Source organism: Lycium ferocissimum, unplaced genomic scaffold, assembly GCF_029784015.1.
Source record: "Lycium ferocissimum isolate CSIRO_LF1 unplaced genomic scaffold, AGI_CSIRO_Lferr_CH_V1 ctg10090, whole genome shotgun sequence".
Classification (NCBI taxonomy): domain Eukaryota; kingdom Viridiplantae; phylum Streptophyta; class Magnoliopsida; order Solanales; family Solanaceae; genus Lycium; species Lycium ferocissimum.
Window position 1 is genome coordinate 48,293 of NW_026713147.1, and position 8,400 is coordinate 56,692.

The window sequence follows — 8,400 nt, forward strand, 5'->3', positions numbered from 1 at the left end:
GGTAAGTTTTGTCATCTTTGCATTTCTGTTCGATATTGAGAGCCTTGTGAGGCTAAGGTGTGTTACGCATGTATATATTTGACCCTGTAAAGCCTTGCATGTATTTTCTGGGCTGCGTTCAGGGTTTAGATGGTAAGAAGTATAGGGGAAACTCTGTCAAAATTTTCCTAAAATTTAAGGACAAGGACCAAGGATTTAAGAGATAACAAAGATTATACGTCTATGATTTCTATAGGTTGATTAAAGGGAAAGTATAGGACACGTTGATATGGGATGACTGACTAAGGTAGTAGAGGAATTATGACACCCGACAATGGGGCAATTGAAAAGTAATAGGGAGTTATGAAGCAAGATGAGCTAAGGAAATACAAGGAGAAGCCATGAAAGTAGACGGAGATAAGATCGCAAGAAAAGGATATTGCGTTGGTCGAAACGAGCTGGTGACAGTGAACCCTCATGAAATTTCAAGCCGCTAGTTATATCAATAACAATCGCCATGATGAGATGGCTAACAGAATGGTACAAGCACGATGAGGAGGATACTTCATTCTACAGCCCTCCAGACCGAGAGGAGGACAGGCCAGCTACAGGTATATGAGTCTTTCATTGGAACTTCTTATGTGCGTACAACTATTGCAGGATACCATTGATAGTTGACAAATGGAAGCTTGAAGGGGCCGATAACCAAAATACTTATAGATAACTGCGGCTAAGAAGTTTTACCACTACAAGGAATCTTAAAATTTAGGAATGGAAAGCAGTTGTATGTGTTGATTGATGGCTTGTCATCGGGAGTTCTAAAGGTTAAAATAGCATTTGCTTCGTCGGAAGAGTAAGGAATCCTTTTAATCTGGAGGGAGATGCACTACGAGAATTCATCGGAATCCGTTAGAATTTCAGCTTGTTCTAGGTTATGTGATAAAGGTCACGCAGTAGGGTGGATGCGATCATACCAGCACTAACGCACCGGATCCCATTAGCACTCCAAGGTTAAGCGTGCTGGGGTGAGAGTAATACTAGGATGGGTGACCCCCTGGGAAGTGTACTAAAAGTCTTACAAATTCAGAGATAAGGGACAGATGAGAAGCTAGAGTAGCCTAAGGGAAATTGGAGTATGCGGAGTGGTTGGAAACCTCAAGAGGTCGTGAAGGACAAGGCGGACTAGATCGGTGGCGAGAAACAAGGTGCATCACAGCTCTAGAACTAGGATAAGTATGAAAGGTATTCGGAAATACTTTGGAAGCAAGGCGTTAGTAAATATATGTATGTATGTGTATGACATCCTATACGTGGCCGCGTTAACTAATATGTGTGCCCCAATAACCGACGTTGCTATATATTAAAGGCATTAATCGAACAGGGTAATGAAGTTCAAGTGACAAAAGTGGTACAAATGTTACAAGGTAAGTTGATGTTATTTTCACTACAGGTTAGAGTTGGAAAGTCCTAATGCAATAACATCAGAGAAAGGAAGAAAGTGAGTATGCAGAAAGTAAGAAGATCAAAATGTCGTGAAAAAAAAAAAATGTAAGGAACAAGGGTGAGTGAAGCTTCTAAGAGAGACGACGGGCAAAGCAAGGGACTATTTAGGTAAAAATTCGAAGGTTGGTATATGAAAGGAATAAAGTGTGGTAGTATAGAATAAAAGAGGAATGTGTGGGGTTAGAGAACGAATTTCGATAAGTGGGACTAAAAGGATAGTGACCATAACGAGGAATGTGAAGTAAGAGAAAGAATGATTAGGCTTTGCAACGACGCTAAAAGATTTTCAACTCTCGAAAGGTATATATATATATATATAGGGATAAATGTGTAGTCAAATTGACACGGTTGCCTCGGACATGAAGAAGCTTTCCTAAAATATGGCTTAAGAATAAGACGGATTTGCACGTTTAAAGGAATATTTCTATTTCACGAACTTTCGAGCCGATACTATAAATAACAAGAGGAGAAGGGCGCTCGAGGAGGAAGGAACTCAAGGAAGGTTAAGGGTGAAAATATGGAAGGTATACTAATGGGCTGATCGAAGGAAAAGAAGAGCATTTGGAAGTAAAGTAACAGGAAATCTTTAACTATGGGAGTGAGAAGGATATTTTAACAAGTTGGCGGTAGGAAACCGATCAATTACCGAGATAAGAACGAGGATGACGGGGTGACACATATGATTAGAAAATTAATGATATGAGGCAAGAATTCCTGTAAAGATCGAGAGATTCGATTATAGAGGAAATAGAGTGAAAGGTAAGGAACGTGCATGGAGGACAACTTAGTCGTGACATCATAAAGACAGATGAAGGCTCGATGAACGAGGATGGGAAGAGTGTACATTGTAAGAATTCCGTGCTAAGAGCAAGAAGTAGCAGGACACTCGAAAAACTTGGATGCACAGCTGCAACACAAACGCGTAGTTAAGAAGGATTATGAGTGGATGGAAAGGTATGGAAATGTTGAAAAAAAATGATGATATAGGCATAAATGGAAGAAGAAATCAGGGAAAGAAGTTTTAGATATGTTATAAGCAAAGTCGGGAAGAGAGACGAGGAGTAAGGTATAACCGAAGACTTCATAAAGGACGTGGTGAATCCCGATGTCCCTATTAACTGATGGGTCCAGGAAATCATTAGTCATAGAAGACAGAGGTGTGAAAAGATGGAAAAGAAGGCATTGAAATTGGATCTAACCCTTATAAGTATTCCAATTGAATACAAGAGTGTGACTAGCAAAAAGATAGATAAGTCAGACCAAACGATGACGGAACCCCGGCCCAAAGAAGATCATGAAGGGCGGCATATAATTATCAAAACGATAGATACTCGAAAGCTATTGGTGTATAAGGACCTCCTTAATAAGGGGGGGAAGAACATATTAGACTTGAAAGAAATTATGACGTTCTCAAACATCAGAAGAAGAAATTTATTAGCTCGGGGCCAGAGTTCGAGGCGTATCGGCGTATCAGGAAGGTATCAGGAAGAAGCAGAAATGAATTGACAATAAGTGCACCATGAGGCAGACATAGGAAGAAAGTATGGAAGACACCTTAAGAGAATGCTTCACGCCGACATGAGCTACGACATTTCTAGACTAGGGAAATTTGTGCCGCACCTAAATAGGCAGTGACGTATCGTAAAAAGAGTGATAAAGAGAGTAAGAAAGCTCTACAAGCTAATTATAAAGAGAATGATGAAATGGATGATGAGTACAAATGACACTTTGGGTTACAATGGAAGAAAATATTGATATTAAAGGAAAAATATGTGAATCTTAACAAAGGGAGTAACGATAAGCGGTGTGGCGATCTCTAAAGAGAGAAAGACTGTTGTGGGTGCAGATAGAAAGGCAGCAACTTCACCGGAAATTAGAACGTATATCACGAGTCACTAACCATACTGAGTAAAAGGGTATGTATTATAGAATTATATGAACCATCAGCGTAAGGTTATGCCCCGCAGATAGGAATGGACACACTGGAAAGCCAATAAGGAATGACAGCTAACTAAGTGATCACTGGAATAATGAAGTCAAGGGTAAAGTATACCATACTGATGTTGGAAAAGAACCTGTGGTAAGGTGAGAGTTGCTCTAACTTTATAACTATAAGTTATATTGCAAGATTTGAGACAAAGGAATTAAAGGGAGAGTTTTGACAAGAACCCGAAGATATTATGAGTTATAGACCAGTACGAACTATGATTATTGGTTCATCACAATATATAATCCTGCTACGAGGAATAATAAAGATGGTGATGGAACATTAGGAATGTACGTAATTAAGAAATTGTATTGAGGATATGGGTATAACTTATCATGGAAAGGAATTAAGACGGATGGTTGAAGAAGCGTAACTGTTAAGAGTAAGGATTTTTCAGTAGCAGAGTACCGCTGAACAAGCAACTGGACGTTAGTATAAGAAATGAGGAACGAAAAGGAAGGACGCTCGCGGGACGACGAGTAGCCGTGGTGTGGCCAGTTAAACCACAAGAATGGAGGCAGAATGAGAACGGAATACTAGTTGACTTGTTATTATATATATGAGGTTTGAGGACTGTACGACTCAAACATGAATTAGATAAAGAGCTAAGAAAGAACAGGACGAAACTGACCAAATCATAGTATAATTATACGATAGTCGAACAAAAAATTCAATGAGGCTATTGAGGATCGGTAGCCTACAACATTCGAGGACGAATGTTTTTAAGGGGGGAAGAATGTTACACCCCGTATCTTCGAAGAAGCACTTATCAAATTTGAAACATAAGTACGTTGAGTTATGGTTAAGCAAAATCACTTTGGAATATAAAGATCAAGCATTATTAAGTATATTTAATGAGTGAAGGATGTATATAAGATATACCAGAAGGTTTCATTAGGAAATGAGTGGAAGAAGTGGAGTAGTACGACTTTGGAGAAAGGATGGGTAATGTTTTGTGTGAAAATTTTGGTCCAACTTGAGGGATGAATATCTCTTAGCATATGAAGTGTTGTGAAGTGAAACAAAAGCCTAAAATGAAGTTCGTCGAGTCTAGTTTCCAACACAACAAACCGCTCGTCAATAGGACATCGGAGTAGAAAATTATGGACGTTACAAGTTCAACTGACAGAGCAGAAACGCGTGCTACAGTAAATGCTACAGTGAATCTGACCCCAGTTTGACCCCTATATAAAGGGTAATAACCCCTTTTTTTCATCAGATTTTCCTAGAAAATTCCAGAAATTAAAGAGAGAGAGAGAGAGAGAGAGAGGGAAACAAAAAGTGAGCAATTTTTAAGTCGCGGAGTAGTGGTTTATGTCCGGGTAACGCATGGTTGTGATTCTAGTATTGTTTTGCGGTGAATTTTAGCGTGGATATTGAGGATGTTGTTGTCTTAACAAGAAAGAAGGTATGAATCTTTCTCTTTTGGTATTATTTAAGGCTTATTTATGGAGATAAAGTCATTAAATAATTGTATAGTAAGTTGGTTAGTTCTAGAAGTTGAAAATCAGCGTGTGGGCTGTTTTATGGTACATATTGGTGTTGGAAATGATGCTATTGATGTTGGTATTGTTGTTGTTGTGTTGGTTGCTGAATTGAGATTCCGAGCTAGGCATATAAACAGGGGAGATGCTGCCCGATTTTCAGCAGGATATAAAATAGTTTGACTTGAGAGCTTAGCACAAATATACTACGATGAGTCTAACGATTGTGTGAATCCTCTTAAATGTAGACTTGCGAGCTCGGACGAATAAGTGTAGATAATTAGAGGCTGAACAGGTATGTTAAGGCTCGTCCCTTTCTTTCAAAGGCATGATTCCTATGTTATGATTCCATACATATTTTTCATAACCTTCTTACTTCCAAAAGTTAGAAGTTCATGATTCTTAAAAGCTTTTTATGATGCTAAGGATGAGATATTTTCTATGATGAACATGATGATGATGATTTTAATTCAAGAAATTCCGAAGATATGATTTGAGGGCATTATGAGATTATTGAGTCATTTTATGAATCTCTTGATCTTACTTATTGTTGATGGCCTCACCTCATGTTACTCATTCCTTCGAGGTGAGATATAGCAAAGATAATGATTCTATTTTCCACACTATCTAAGTTCATGATTCTCGAGACTTCCATGACATTATCAGTTTCATCTTACAATGGTTGACTCTTCAAGGAATGATATAGTGATAATGGTAATGCTAATGATGATGTTGATTTTACTTATGTATTTTTATGTGTGTGTATGTATGTATGTATGCATTGCATCCCACTGATCAGTTGGGTAAGATAATACCGAGCCTACATGGCCGGGTAAGATAACACCGCGCCTACATGGCCGGGTAAGATAATACCGAGCCTACATGGACGGGTAAGATAACACCGCGCCTACATGGCCGGGTAAGATAATACCGAGCCTACATGGCTGGGTAAGATAACACCGAGCCTACATGGCCGGGCAAGATAATACCGCACCTATATGGCCGGGCAAAATAACACCGTGCCGATATGGCCGGGCAAGATAACACCGTGCCGATATGGCCGGGTAAGATAATACCGTGCCTTAATGGCCGGCCAAGATGCTATATCTATTACTGTGCCTTAATGGCCGGGCAAGATGCTAGATATAAATTACCGTGCCTTAATGGCCGGGTAGATCATATATATATATATATATATATATATATATATATATATATATATATATATATATTACCGTGCCTTAACAACGGACAAGATATTATATATGGCTATATACGGAAACGTTCTTTTTTTAAAGATAAGCATGCACGACATTTGCCTTAAAAAAGGCATCTAGAGACCTGGTGATCTCTTTTATATTACGTTATCTTCATACTTTCATTATGTTATTATTTATGCCTTACATACTCGGTACATTTCTCGTGCGCGTCCCTTCAATGGACGACGCGTTCATGCCGCGGTGTAGATAGACGAGACGAGGATCTTCCATCGTAGGCCGCCTTCAGGTGTTGGTCTTGAGAGGTGGCTCCACTTCTTCCTGGAGCATTGCCGAGTCTTAGTCTATACATATATATATATATGAATTGTGTTAAGGGTACGTCGGGGGCCCTGTCCCGACTTGTATACCTCAGTCACGTTCATAGAGGCTTTGCAGACAGTTCCTGTGTACAGCTTAGTCATAGTGTGACAGTAGTAATGTCGGCATCATGGGTCTATTGTACATATACTTATGCATGATATTATGTTCATATTCAGCCTCTTTATCTTATTGTTGCAATTCGAGACGTAGAGCTTATGAGTTGTAAGTTGGTTCGCTCGGTTTCCGCAAGGTGCCGGGTGCCAATTATGCCCAATGCGACGGTCGTATCGTTATCGAGCATAACCATGACAACGGGAAACCCAGCGTGCCTGTATCCTCGGTTTTACCGTATACAATATATACGGGTAAAACCGAAGATACAGGCACGCTCGATTTCCCGTTGTCATGGTTATGCTCAATCACGATACAACCGTCGCATCGAGAACGAGGCTTCGAGCTCGGGCCAGGATAAGGCGATAAAGGAAGGGCAGTAGACTGCCATAAGGAGAAGACCAAAATATCCGCCCTCAACCGGATAATTCAGCGTCGATCTCGGTAACAGCTGTCAGCAGATTTCTTTCTTTATTTAGAATTTTACTAGGGTTGGAACTCCTCTACTATATAAAGAGGAGGTTCTCATCCATTATAGCGGTTGGCAACGAAAAGGGAGAAAGAGTTCATATAAAAAATAATAAGAATCCTTTGAAACCATTCCCACTTGTTCTTAAATTCATCTCTATTGTTCACCTTGTAAGTACTCAACAGAGGGTGTCAGCCTCGGTTTCCGTACCCGAGGCCAGACATACTTAATAGTTGGTCAGATCTGCTTCTTGATTTATTTATTGCCTTATCTTGCAATTTAATCCATAATTGAATTTAGCCACATATCTTTGGCATCACGCATAAATTTAATTATTCTCCGTTTTAAGGTTAAACAGTTTGGCGCCCACCGTGGGGCCTTAGATAGTAGTGGCGGTTCAATACAACATTCTGGTTACACTCGATATTTTACACTTGTTCTTTAAGGTTTGATTTCAGGTATACCAGAAATGTCATATTCCCATTCTGTCAACTTCCAAGTGGAACCAAGCCATCACGAGAATGACGACGGGGACGTATTAAATAACAACGCACCCCCCGTTAATCCTGTTCAAGTCGGATCGTCGGTGGGCAATGTACCGGCCGGCGAGAATAACAGAGTCATGCTGCAACAGCTCCAAAACCAGTTAGACATGGCTATGGCTCGATTCTGAGTGCCTAGTACGAGATCATAGCGCAATTGCAAAATCGGGGTCGGTACCCGACATTGCCCGGCGGAACGGACTTGAGATGCGAGAAAAGATACGTCCCACGGGGTAACGAGAACCACCCCGGGCAAAGCAGCGAATTGATAAGAATGCTCGAAGAATTGACTAAACGGGTCAAGTCTGGCGAAAAGAAGATATAGGCGAATGACAAGAAGGTGGAGAACTACAAATCGAGGGTCGATCAGATTCCGGGGGCTCCACCAGTGTTGAAGGGACCGGATTCAAAAAAGTTTATTCAAATGCCATTTCCGCCGAGCGCGGCACCAATGAAAATCCCTAAGAGATTTCGCATACCCGATATCCCGAAGTATAATGGGATGATGGACCCTAATGAACATGTGACTGCATATACTTGTGCTATTATGGCAATGATAATCTCGCACGACGAAAGGGAATCAGTGCTACTTAAGAAATTCAGGGAAACCATGTCAAAGGGGGCGATGATTTGGTATCATAACTTGCCCGAGCATTCAATTGGTTCATTTGCCATGCTCGCTGATGCTTTCGTCAAGGCTCATGCCGAGGCCGTCAAGGTCGAAACACGAAAATCAAACTTGTTC

General features: G+C 40.4%; 1 pseudogene; it reads left to right on the forward strand.

Moving 5' to 3' along the window:
• The first annotated feature begins 939 nt into the window (after positions 1 to 939).
• Positions 940 to 1,058, forward strand: LOC132041387 (5S ribosomal RNA; annotated as a pseudogene).
• Positions 1,059 to 8,400: the final 7,342 nt, after the last annotated feature.